Here is a 12,657-nt window from a genome sequence, read left to right on the forward strand (position 1 = left end):
ACTGGAGAGAATTCTTCGAGACAGGATCTACTCCCATTTGGAAGCAAATTAATAACATCCCCCCCCCCCAAACCAACAACCATACGCAGCCATCATGGCTTATACACACCATTCCCCAGACCACCACTTCCTCTCACTGAGCCCACCTAAACTAAATTAACTCCCCCTACCTCCCCCCCCCCCACAATGTTCCCTAGCCGCCCCCCCCTCCTATTGTACCTGCTGACAGTTTAGTTTCCCCCGAAGAGGTCGACAAATGGCTGCCACCTCCGGACGAACCCTAACATTGATTCCCTTAGGGCGAATTTAATTTTTTCAAGCCTGAGAAAACCAGCCATGTCGCTAACCTATACCCCCGATTTCAGGAGCTCAGAGTCCCTCCATGCTAATAGGATCCATCCCCAGTCTACCAAAGAGGTAATGGCCAAAACGTCAGCCTCTCTCGCCCTCTGGACTCCCGGGTCTTCTGACACTACAAAAAATGCCACCTCTGGACTATGCACCACCCTCGTTTTTCGTACCATGGACATGACATCCGCAAATCCTTGCCAGAATCTCCTAAGCTTCGGACATGCCCAAAACATGTGAACATGATTTGCGGGACCTCCTGCACAGCGCCCAAACCTGTTATCCTCCCATTCAAATAACCGTCATGTGTGCCCAATGAACCACCTTGAATTGTATCAGGCTGAGCCTGGCACATGATGAGGACGTGTTGACTCTACTCAGAGCATCCTCTCACAGACCTGCCTCTAGCTCCTTACCCAGTTCAGCTTCCTACTTGCACTTTACCTCCCCTATCTGGGTTTCCTCTCGATGAGCTCTTTCTAAATTTCCGACACTTTCCCTTCCCCCAACTCCCGTTTTTGAAATTACCTTATCCTGTATCCCCTGTGAAATGAAGCGGAACAGTCAAAACCTGCCTTCGTACAAAGTCTCTCACCTGCAGATAGCGAAACCGATTCTTACCCGGCAATTCAAATTCCTCCTCCAAATCCTCCAAACAAGGAAAGCTCCCATCGATAAACAGATGCCCCAACCTCTCAATCCCTGCTCTTTGCCACCTCTGAAACCCCCCCATCCATCCTCCCGGGCACAAACCAGCAGTTGCTACAAATTCGAGCCCACATGGACGCTCCCTCCACTCCCATATGCTTCCACCACTGACCCCACACCCTGAGAGCTACCACCACCACCGGGCTTGTGGAGTACCGAGCTGGTGAGAATGGCAGAGGTGCCGTTACCAGTGCTCCTAAATTTGTGTCCCTACATGATGGCGCCGCCACCCTCTCCCACTCTGACCCCTCCCCCACTACCAACTTCCTGTCCTGATCATGGCTATATGTACCACCCAGTAATAATTCCTAAAGTTCGGCAAAGCCAGATCTCCACCCCACCCCCCCCCCCCCTCCCTTCCCCAGCTTCGCTCCAACAGCACCTTCCTTACCATGTTCATTTATACCCCGAGAAATGGCCAAATTCCCCAAGATCCGCATAATCTCTCTCATCCCCCCTCACGGGTCAGAAATATATAGGAATAGGTCGTCGCACATAATGAGACCCTTTGCTCCAACCCCCCCCCGGTTCATCGCACACTCGCCACTGGTTCCTGGTACAGCAACCGGACCAATGTCGACAAAGCCCTGCCCAAACCCAAACCGCCCCAGGACCTCTCACAAATAATTCCGCTCCACCCAGTCAAAGGCCTTCTCTGCGCCCATCACGACCACTACCTCCACGTCCCTACCTTCGGAGGGCATCATGATAACATTCTACAGCCTTCTAACATTGGCCATTAACTGCCTTCCTTTGGAAAAACCCCGTCTGGTCCTCCCCTATCACCCCTGGTTCACAATCCTCTATTCTCGAGGCCAAAATCTTGGTCAACAACTTGGCGTCTACATTCAGTACGACCCGCATTGTTCTGGGTCCTTCTCCCGCTTCAGAATCAATGAGATCGAAGCCTGTGACATTGTTGGGGGGAGAACACCTCGCTCCCTAGCCTCGTTTAATGCCCTCACCAGCAATAGACCCAGCACCCCACAAAACTTCCTATAAAATTCCACTGGGTATCCGTCTGGCCCCTGGGTATCCATCTTGCCCGACTGCCTAGCCTCCAATCCCTCCACTCCTTCAACGAGCCCAATCGGGGCTTCCAGACCTTCCACCAACCCTTCCTCCACCTTTGGCAACTCAAAACCCTCCAAGAATCACCTAATTTCCTCCACCCCAGCTGGGGGCTCCGACCTATACAGCCGACTATAAAATTCCTTGAACATCCCGTTCACTCCCACCGGGTCCAAGATCATGTTCCCTCGTCTATTCTTCACTCTTCCTTTCTCCATAGCAGCCTCCCATTTCCTGAGCTGGTGTGCTAACATCCCCATATACCGCCCCTCTCGCCTTTCTCATCTGCCCCACTGCCTTCCCTGTAGATAGCAGACCAAACTCCTTCTGCAGCTTCTCCCGCTCCTTCAACAACCCTGCCTCCAGGGCCTCCGAGTACCTCCTGTCCACCTGAAGAATCTCCCTAACCAGCCTACCCATCTCGGCCTGCACCACCTTCTCCCTATGAGCCCGTACTGAAACCAACTCCCCCTAACTGCTGCCATCAGTGCCTCCTATACCGTTGCTGTTGAAACCTCCCATGTCATTTGTTTGCACATAGTTCTGGATGGCCTCCCTCACCCGCACACGCACCTCCTCATGCGCCAACAGTCCTACATCCAATCTCCAGTGCAGGTGCTGGCCCCCCTCCTTGCATATCTGTAAATCCACCCAGTGTGGGGCATGTTCCGACACTACAATCGCCGAGTTTACGGCGTCTACCACCCCCATCAGGAAAGCCCTAACCAAATGAAAAAGTCAATCCATGAACTTCCCCCAGCAGCTTCACAAACATACGCACCACATATGCACCTGCGTCCAATCCCTCGCTGCCCTCCGGCAGGCCAATGATCCTCAGGTTCTGTCTACGCGATCTGTTCTCCAGGTCCTCCACTGCATCTCGCAGCCTCTTCTGGCGGTCCTTCATCATCTCAGTCTCCACCGCCACCGCGGCTAGCTGATCACCGTGCTCAGCCACTGCTTTTTTTTTTCCGGGAGAGAGAGAGGGAGCCGGAGTGCAGCTTGGGATTCAGGTAGGTGCTTAAGTGTTTTTATTTTTACCTGTATTTAAGTTGGGTGGTTGCTAAACCCGAGACACTACACTTGTAGTATCCCCCACCCTTCCACCTCCTCTAACCTAAGGGGGTGAGTAAATATCAGGTAAGCTCTTTCTTTCTTTTCTTTTATCCGCAAGTTATAGCTTCAGATTTTCGGCGGGAGCAGTGGCCAGGGGTGTGTCGGGAAGGTAAGTATACCTCTTTAAAAACTTACCTTGAAGAGTGACATCACAGCAAACCAGTGACCTGATTGGCTGGTAAGGAAAGTGCTCCAATTAGCAGTAGGTGGGAGAAATTTAACTCTTCGTGTGTTGGCAAGTATTGTGATTGGTAAGTAAAATCCTTATTCCTTTCACTTATTCATTATTTGATATTATATTTGTAATCAGTTAAGGTAAAAATTGTAAAAATGGCAGGAGATCCCAGACCCGCGTTATGCTCCTCTTGCTCAATGTGGGAGTTCAGGGACGCGGCCAATGCCCCTGACTCCTTCATGTGCGGGAAGTGTGTCCAGTTGCAGCTCCTGTTAGACCGCATGATGGCTCTGGAGCTGCGAATGGACTCATTGTGGAGCATCTGTAATGCTGAGGAGGTCGTGGATAGCACGTTCAGCGAGTTGGTCACACCGCAGATTCGGATTGGTGAGAGAGACAGGGAATGGGTGACCAAAAGGCAGAGAAAGAGCAGGAAGGCAGTGCAGGTGTCCCCTGCTGTCAACTCCCTCCAAAACAGGTATACCGTTTTGGATACTGTTGGGGGAGATGACTCACTAGGGTCATCACTATGTAGTAGTAGCCAGGTTCATGGCACCGTGGCTGGCTCTGCTGCACAGCAGGGCGGGAAAAAGACTCGCAGGGCTATAGGCATAGGGGATTCAATCATAAGGGGAGTAGACAGGCGTTTCTGTGGTCAAAAACGAGACTCCCGAATGGCATGTTGCCTCCCGGGTGCACGGGTCAGGGATGTCTCAGATTGGCTGCTGGACATACTGAAGGGGGAGGGTGAACAGCCAGTTGTCGTGGTGCATATAGGCACCAACGATATAGGTAAAAAACGGGATGTGGTCCTACAATCAGAATTTAGAGAGTTAGGAGATAGGTTAAAAAGTAGGACCTCAAAGGCAGCAATCTCAGGGTTGCTACCAGTGCCACGAGACAGTCAGAGTAGAAATTCAAGAATAGTCAGAATGAATACGTGGCTTGAGAGATGGTGCAGGAGGGAGGGGTTCAGATTTTTGGGACATTGGAACCAGTTCTGGGGGCGGTGGGACCATTACAAATCGGAGGGTCTTCACCCGGGCAGGACTGGAACCAATGTCCTAGGGGGTGCTTTTGCTAACACTGTTGAGGAGGTTTTAAACTAATGTGGCAGGGGGATGGGAACCAGATTAGGAAGTTAGAGGTCAATAAAGAGGCAGCAACTAAAGCCAGTAAGGTACTCAATAATAAACTCAATGTGACTAAGGGGAAGAGTAGATAGGGAAGAGATGATGAACACAAAGGGACAGGTGGTCTGAGGTGCATTTGTTTTAATGCGAGAAGTGTAACAGGTAAGGCAGATGAATTTAGGGCTTGGATTAGTAACTGGGAATATGATGTTATTGGTATTACTGAGACTTGGTTGAGGGAAGGGCAAGACTGGCAACTAAATATCCCAGGGTATAGATGCTTCAGGAGGGATAGAGAGGGAGGGAAAAAGGGTGGAAGAGTTGCATTACTGGTCAGAGATGATATCACAGTTGTGATTAAGGAGGGCACTATGGAGGATTCAAGCACTGAGACAATATAGATAGAGCTAAGAAATAGGAAGGGTGCAGTAACATTGTTGGGACTTTACTACAGGCCTCCCAAAAGCGAGCGTGAAGTAGAGGTACAAATATGTAGACAGATGACAGAAAAATATAGGAGCAATAGGGTGGTCGTGATGGGAGATTTTAACTTCCCCAACATTGAATGGGACTCGTGTTAGTGTTGGAGGCGTAGATGGAGCAGAATTTGTAAGGCGCATCCAGGAGAGTTTTTTTTAGAGCAGTATGTAAATAGTCCAACTCGGGAAGGGGCCATACTGGACCTGGTATTGGGGAATGATCCCGGCCAGGTGGTTGAAGTTTCAGTCGGTGATTACTTTGGCAATAGCGATCACAATTCCATAAGGTTTAGAATACTCATGGACATAGACGAGAGTGGTCCTAAAGGAAGAGTGCTAAATTAGGGAAAGTCCAAGTATAACAAAATTCGGCAGGAGCCAGGGAATGTGGATTGGGAGCAGCTGTTTACGGGTAAATCCACATTTGAAATGTGGGAGTCGTTTAAGGAAAGGTTGATTAGAGTGCAGGACAGACATGTCCCTGTGAAAATGAGTTAGAAATGGCAAGATTAGGGAACCGTGGATGACGGGTGGAATTGTGAGACTAGCTAAGATGAAAAAGGAAGCATACATAAGATCTAGGCAACTTAAAACTGATGAAGCTTTGGAGGAATATCAGGAAAGTAGGACAAATCTCAAACGTGCAATAAAGAGGGCTAAAAGGGGTCATGAACTATCTTTGGCTGACAGGGTTAAGGAAAATCCCAAAGCCTTTTATTTGTATATAAAGAGCAAGAGGGTAACTAGAGAAAGGATTGGCCCACTCAAAGTCAAAAGAGGGAATTTATGCGTGGAGTCAGAGGAAATGGGTGAGATTCTTAATGAGTACTTTGCATCGGTTTTCACCAAGGAGAGGGACATGATGGATGTTGAGGCGAGGGATGGATGTTTAAATACTCTAGGCCAAGTCGGCATAAGGAAGGGGGAAGTTTTGGGTGTTCTAAAAGGCATTAAGGTGGACAAATCCCCAGGTCCGGATGGGATCTATCCCAGGTTACTGAGGGAAGCGAGGGACGAAATAGCTGGGGCTTTAACAGATATCTTTGCAGCATCCTTGAGCACTAGTGAGGACCCGGAGGACTGGAGAATTACTAATGTTGTCCCTTTGTTTAAGAAGGGTAGCAGGGATAATCCAGGGAATTACAGACCTGTGAGCTTGACGTCAGTGGTAGGCAAACTGTTGGAGAAGATACTGAGGGATAGGATCTATTCACATTTGGAAGAAAATAGACTTATCAGTGATATGCAGCATGGTTTTGTGCAGGGAAGGTCGTGTCTTACAAACCTAATAGAATTCTTTGAGGAAGTGACAAAGTTAATTGATGAGGGAAGGGCTGTAGATGTCATATACATGGACTTCAGTAAGGCGTTTGATAATGTTTCCCATGGTAGGTTGATGGAAAGTGTCTCAAAATGGAGAAAGGTGACTAATGGTGTTCCACAGGGATCCATGCTCGGACCACTGTTGTTTGTGATATACATAAATGATCTGGACAAAGGTATAGGTGGTCTGATTAGCAAGTTTGCAGATGATACTAAGATTGGTGGAGTTGCAGATAGCGAGGAGGACGGTCAGAGAATACAGCAAAATATGGATGGATTGGAGAGTTGGGCAGAGAAATGGCAGATGGAGTTCAAGCCAGGCAAATGCGAGGTGATGCATTTTCGAAGATCTAATTCAAGAGTGGACTATACGGTTAATGGAAGAGTTCTGGGGAAAATTGATGTACTGAGAGATCTGGGAGTTCAGGTCCATTGTACCCTGAAGGTGGCAACGCAGGTCGATAGAGTGGTCAAGAAGGCATACACCATGCTTTCCTTCATCGGACGGGGTATTGCGTATAAGAGTCAGCAGGTCATGTTACAGTTGTATAGGACTTTGGTTAGGCCACATTTGGAATACTGCATGCAGTTCTGGTCGCCACACTACCAGAAGGATGTGGATGCTTTCGAGAGGGTGCAGAGGAGGTTCACCAGGATGTTGCCTGGTATGGAGGGTGCTAGCTATGAAGAAAGGTCGAGTAGATTAGGATTGTTTTCATTGGAAAGACGGAGGTTGAGGGGGGACCTGATTGAGGTCTACAAAATGATGAGAGGTATGGACAGGGTGGATAGCAACAAGCTTTTTCCAAGAGTGGGGGTGTCAATTACAAGGAGTCATGATTTCAAGGTGAGGGGGAAAGTTTAAGGGAGATGTGCGTGGAAAGTTTTTTATGCAGAGGGTGGTGGGTACCTGGAACGCTTTGCCAACAGAGGTGGTAGAGGCGGGCACGATAGCATCATTTAAGATGCATCTAGACAGATATATGAACGGGCGGGGAACAGAGGGAAGTAGATCCTTGGAAAATAGACGACAGGTTTAGATAAAGGATCTGGATCGGCGCAGGCTGGGAGGGCCGAACGGCCTGTTCCTGTGCTGTAATTTTGCTTTGTTCTTTTCTTTTCTTGTTCTTTCACTTTCTGGATCGCCTGGCCCTGGGTTTCCAGTCTCTGCTCCACATGATCAATCCTTGCCTTAATCAGATATTCTTTTCTCTGCTGAGGGAATTTCTCATGGAGAAAGTCCACCAGCTGCTTCGTTGACCACTGAGCCGGCATCTTCGGTCCCAGACCTTCCACCATATTACCCTGAGTCGCAGGCTCCACTCCCGTCTTTGACCAACGTTCTCTTCTTTTCAGATCACTACTGGTTCACATATCCATACACTGGTGGGGAATCCCTCTCCTCTACTTCACCGGTCCCTTGTTTTGTCAATCAAACCCACCGTAAATTGGGGGAAAAGGTCCAAAAGATCCACCATGAGCGGGAGCTACCAAATATGCAACCACTCACACCATGGTCGCCACCAGAAGTTGATAGCGAATCAAAGTTAATAGTTCATGTAACAATGTGAGAAATGCCTTAGGCACATAGCAGCTCAAGGCCATTGGCAGTCTCCCCATTCAAAGTCAGCAGACATGCTACAGCCTCTCGGGTAGTGCTACTTTGAAGTACTATATGGCCACATGAAAGGCAGACAGGAGATAAATTAATTACTTTTGCATGGAATACTGGATAGCTTGTTAGATTATGTTGGGTTGGAATAGTTGTTTTGCGGTTGCTTTTATTTCAGCATTGTAGCCAAGAGTAATGGTTCATAATCTGTGACTAATCTAACACTGGTGCTACGTGGACACAATCGATTCCGATGAAAAATGATGTGGGATTCGCCGGGTCCATGATTGACACTCGGGAGGCTGACAAACTGCAGCCAGATACACACACACACACTCATCCCAGCCAACAAGATGGCACTGGTTGTGCTGGAGTGCGCCCATAAAGCTGATGAATCGGCTGGGGCCAGAGGGTGGCTCGGGGGACACCAACACAACTGGTGGCCTTAAGTTCACAATGGGCTGTTAACGGTGTGTGCAGCTGCATGGCTGCCTTGCCGGCTGCGGCAATGGTGTTCGTACCCGTCCCGTCTGACCCCACAGCCCACCTCCTGGTCATCCCCCCACTTCTCCGCCCAATCCTGGCAGACGTCTCACGGCCAGGGGCACAACTGTCGGCAAACTATGGTGATGTTGGACACCTTTCGTACCCCCTCTCCCTTAGCAGCCACTACAGCGGTTTCACGATTCTCAGGTGAACTGCGCAGTCAGAAACTCAGCCCAAAAGGTGAAAAATCATGGGAGGCCCCAGAGGATACCGGGTCGGGCCCACTAATGATATGTAAAGGGTGTTTACTAAACGTGCATTCTGGACCACATTGACGCCACTGTTGAGGTGATGGAGAATTGTGATTTTGCGTCAAATCGGCACCCGCCTCAATTTTGGTGTTAGAACCTATTCTCCGCCCAATCGCGTTTTGTGATTTTGGCGCCGGCCAACAGAAAATCTCACTCAGGGAAGACCTCATGTTGGCCATGAGCTCGGCCACAGAAACTGCCCTGGCCCATCAGAGTTGGAAAGAACGGAGCGGAGACTGGAAACCCAGGAAGTAACAGTGCGGGACCTGAAGAGAGTGGCCACGACCAGAGTGATCGCATAACCTCACTCAAGGCAGAGGTGGCAAGGTTGGTAACAGCACAGAGAGCACTGAAGAGGAAAATGAAAGATCAGGAAAATAGTCCGGTCACCAGAACCTCAGGATTGCTGGGCTCCCTGAGGGCACAGATGGCAGAAACCCAACCAAGTATGAGAATGCTTGGGAAGCTGGCCTGAGGGAAAGGCTTCGCTAAACCCCAGAGGTAGACAGGGTCCACAGGTCGCTCCAGCAAAGGCCCAAATCAGGAGAAACACTGCATGCAATTATAACAACGCTCCTTAGGTTCCAAGATAATGAGAAGGTGCTGAACTGGCCAAGGAGTATGCGGTCGTGTAGATTGGAGCAGACCTGGCCAAGCACTGGGAGAGTTTAATGGAGCCAATGCAGCTTTATTTAAAAATAAGGTGTGGTTTGGCATGCTGTATCTGACGGGACTTTGGGTAACCCCATGGCAACAAAGAATATTACTTTAACATGCCAGAAGATGCAAATGAGTTCATCACGAAAAATGGACTGGGAAAACAACAATAATGGATAATTAAGAACTCATAAACGAGACTGTTCTTTTTCTGGGCTGAACTCTTACACAACCTGGGGGTGGGGAGGGGAGGAAGAGAAGCCAGAGACACACTGAAACGTGAAGAGACGGGGAGAACAAAATGGGCTGAGGATGGAGGGACCTGCTCACTGGGGGCAGCCACCACATTGGTGAGTATGCTAGTGTAAGAAAGTAAAAAGAGGCGGGGTGAGGAGGGAAGTGGTGCAGCTCCAGAAAGGGAGGGGTGTGCTTGGCAGAAGTGGGGGGGGGGGGGGGGAGAACACAAAACAAACCAGGGGGAGGGGGAACAAAGGGATAAGGGGGTGGGTAAGGTGGGGGAGGCAACAGGGGTACGGGGTAAAGTAAGAGGGGACTGCAAGGGTAGATGGGCTCAGGGGGGGGGGGAATTGGGAATCCGATACCTGGGGATCCAGATACCCAAGACTGGACACGGATCCACAAGGGGAACCTATTGAGTTTAGTGGAAGAGGTTAAGAGGTAGGACCTTCCCCCGCTCTCCCTAGCGGCGAGAGTGCAGACATTCAAAATGAACCTGCTGCCAAGATTCCTCTCCCTATTCAGTGAGGGTGAAGCCATGCACATTAGTGGCGGTCTTCGGGGTATCAGAACTTATGGGGAAAAGGGCAGGTGCGCTAGCCTTTGCCTCCCTGATCACCTGCTGGAGACTCACGCTCGGCTGGAGATCAGAAGGGCTACTCAAGGCCAAGAACTGGCTGTTCGACCTAGCGGAATTTACTCAACTTGGAAAAGATAAAATTCACTATCAGAGCATCGGAGGAAGGCGTTGCAACACATGAAAGCAATTTAGCAACCTGTTTGTCACTAGCAACCAATAAAAGAAGGGGGGGGGAGAATTAGGGAGTGGGGAAGGGGAGGATTGATACAGACAGGAAGGTGAGAAGGGAGGGAGGTGAAATTGAAAAGTGAAGACTACCCAGAGCACGGTAGCATTGTGGATAGCACAAATGCTTCACAGCTCCAGGGTCCCAGGTTCGATTCCGGCTTGGCTCACTGTCTGTGCGGAGTCTGCACATCCTCCCCGTGTGTGCGTGGGTTTCCTCCGGGTGCTCCGGTTTCTTCCCACAGTCCAAAGATGTGCAGGTTAGGTGGATTGGCCATGATAAATTGCCCTTAGTGTCCAAAATTGCCCTTAGTGTTGGGTGGGGTTACTGGGTTATGGGGATAGGGTGGAGGTGTTGACCTTGGGTAGGGTGTTCTTTCCAAGAGCCAGTGCAGACTCGATGGGCCGAATGGCCTCCTTCTGCACTGTAAATTCTATGATAATCTACAGGGCAAAGGAACCAAAGGCCACCAAAGGCAGGAGTGCCCTTGGTGTGGCCACAAAAAAACAGGGTATGCCTGGGTAGCTGCAAATACACCCCTCGTATGTTTTAATACCATGGGGCCACATGTAAATAGTCAAATAATACGGTTGTGGTAACCGATCACAGGAGGCCCAATATTAACAGGCCTCGTAGCTGTATATAGGTTTCATATGTATTCACACCTAATTACTCTGTTTTCCCTTTTAAAATTTATTTTTCTGTTTGTATTTTTTTATTAGTTTGCCTTTGTTTGCAATATTGTCAAGCAAATGTAATAACCAATTAAATATATTTTTAAAAAGTCAGAGATAATAAATAGGCTGGATTCACCGCTGGCGGGATCGTCTATTTTGCCGGCAGCGCACTCACACTGGCGGATTTTCTGACGGCTTGGGGATGCCCACAATGGGAAACCCTATTGGCCGGCTGGCGGGAGGGAAGATCCACACCATGCCGCACCAGAAAACGAGTGCGGCGGGACAGAGAATCCCACCCAATATGTTGGAAGATCATAGATGGATAAAGTGTTCTGTTGGAGAGGCCTTCCTCCCCTCTTGCCTCCTGTTCTATATCCCTGTCATAATAAAGCTGATGAGGGAATTGTAACTACAATACCCATGATAAGCAATGGCTGACCAAAATCTTTGAAGTGAGAACCAAAGCCTTGCTACTTTGTCGACTTCATCAGCTTCTACCAAGTTTGCAAATTAGCAAGTACTTCCACAACAGAACCAGTAGAAATTAATCAGCAACTTAACTGAAAGTAGGTGATTGTTTTAAATAATGCTGATGGAGTGGAATACTGCTGATGCTAAATATCTGCTAAGCAATGAGGATTTTAGCTGGAATGATGAGGTCAAAAATGGTAGCACCGGCATCAGATCAGCGTGTCACAATCTTTCTACTCTACATATATCAAGCACACGCTCTTAATGCCTGCACTAATGTCCTCACCAAGATGATGCTCAGGGTAACCAGATGCACGAGGCATGGATACCATTTTGGTATTAAAACAGCAAGTGTATCAGTGAAACTAGTGTTTTCAGTAAGGTGTACAAAATCTGTGTGCAAAATGTATGTGAATTAACCACCAGAGAATTAATGACACGACTGCACAATGGAAATTAGTTAATACGTGGGACTATATCATGTCCTCAGGATGTTCCAAAATATTTTTCAACTAATTTATTATTTCAAAGTGCAGTAACCTCTGACACAAGCGAAGATAGTTTCGAATGTAAACATCTAGAGCCATAGAAAACAAATGGACTCAAATTAGTTTGTTCAGAGCTTGTGAAGAATAACATTGAGCTCCCAAGCCAGAATTACATTTTCAAATGTCTTTAATATTTCGGAATATAGTTGTGTTCTCAAACTAAACTCTCTCACTATGCAGTGGTAGATCCTGAGAAAGTGACAATTGTACACAATAGAGGATAGCATGATGTTACCACATCATAAACATCTGAACTTATTACTCAGCTTCAACCAACAAACGTTTTTCCATTTAACATTGTAAGCATTTAAAGGCAGCACAATTCCAGATACTGATAAAAATTCACTTGCGTGATTAGGCTGGTAACTGATAATGTCAAGTAACAAACCATCAAATGAAGACTTCGCTATGAAAATTGTATTTAGAAGTTTTGGGTCACAACACCATTTCAGGCATGGAAACCTTGGGCAGGTTTTGCAGGTGATTCCCGCCGGGT

This window comes from Scyliorhinus canicula, chromosome 10, assembly GCF_902713615.1.
Source record: "Scyliorhinus canicula chromosome 10, sScyCan1.1, whole genome shotgun sequence".
NCBI classification, from domain to species: Eukaryota; Metazoa; Chordata; class Chondrichthyes; order Carcharhiniformes; family Scyliorhinidae; genus Scyliorhinus; species Scyliorhinus canicula.